Source organism: Echinops telfairi, unplaced genomic scaffold (genome assembly GCF_000313985.2).
Source record: "Echinops telfairi isolate 266 unplaced genomic scaffold, ASM31398v2 ScPeMD7_7458;HRSCAF=8496, whole genome shotgun sequence".
Classification (NCBI taxonomy): Eukaryota; Metazoa; Chordata; class Mammalia; order Afrosoricida; family Tenrecidae; genus Echinops; species Echinops telfairi.
This window is the reverse complement of record NW_022111358.1, coordinates 1,356,492-1,357,822: the sequence shown is the minus strand read 5'-3', so window position 1 is coordinate 1,357,822 and position 1,331 is coordinate 1,356,492.

The following is a 1,331-nucleotide window of genomic DNA, read 5'->3' as shown; positions in this document are numbered from 1 at the left end:
CCCCGCCCCCGCCCCCACCTGCCTCGGGACTGATAATGTGAAGTTCCTCATTTTGCACAAGTGGCACTAGCCCCAGGGCCAAACCTCCCCTTCCCGACCACCAAGGGCAGGGAGTTCTGCACTCGGCCTCCCTTTCCCGCGGTGTCCCCTTTCCCTAGGGCCCCCGGGCCATATTTATTGCATGCACCCCGGCGGCCCCCCATCCGGAGCCCAGGCTGGGCTGGGCTGGAACTCGGTCTCTTTAGCTCCCCCTTTCCTTGCCCTCTTTTGGGTTTGTATATTTTCTACCTTGTACACAGGCTCTTTTAGAGCCGCTTCCATTTTCTATACTCGAACCAAACAGCAATAAAGCAGTAACCAAGGACCACGGCCCCTGTGGCTCTCTTCTGCCTCTGCACAGGACCTGGGTGGGCAGCAAACCCACTGCCATTGAGCCCATTCCCACCCAGCGACCCTGGGAAGGGTTTTGCAGGGCGTGTATCCTTAGGGGTCTCATCTTCCGAGTGGCTGGGTTTGAACCTGGCCTGCATGTGGTTAGCAGCTCCGTCTCACCCAAGAGCACCACCAGGGCTCTTGGGTGGGGTGGGGAGCCCCGGAAGGGGCTGCCCTTACACAGGTGCAGAGCCTTGGACCTTCCTTCCTCCCCCGTCCCAGACAGATCAGCGAGAGGGTAGTTTGTTTCAGAACTGAAAATTTATTAAGAAAACAATCAGTGCTGCCAACAGGGCAGAAAGGAGATGGGTCTCCCACCCACTGGGCCATCGGCCTTCATCTAGGGGAGAAGATCTCAAGGGGAGAGGCCAGTCTTCGGAGACCCTAGGGGACTTATGTGTGCCCCCTTGGTTGGCCTTGGGTCTCAACAGTCTGATTCCTGCTGGCTTACTGTTGGGCCCCTTCACCTTGGTTGGGGCTTCACCTTGCTCCCAGGATCTGGGTGGCTGTACAGTCAGACAGGGGCTTGGGGGTACCCCTCAACTGGTTCCAGCCAAGTTCCTTCCCGGGTCCTCCTCAAACCCCCTTTGTCTCTAACCCTGTGTTGCGAGGGGTCATTCGCAGTGGAAAGCCTCCCAAGTGAGACTCTGAACCTGGGTGCCAGCGAGGGGGCAACTGAAAGAAAACTCAGAGGCCAAAGGCCTTGGGTCAGTTCTTTTGGAAAGTTGAGAAAGTGAAGACAGAAAGGGTGCACACTCCAGGCTAGGTAATGCTCCTCTCCGGCCGGGCCCACCTACCCTTAGGCTGGGCCGCCAACTGGGAGTGTGGCAGTTTCTCAGCTCAGGGGCCTGGGGAGGACATCTTTATTCAGTTCCTGCAAGGGCACTAGCGGAGGGGGG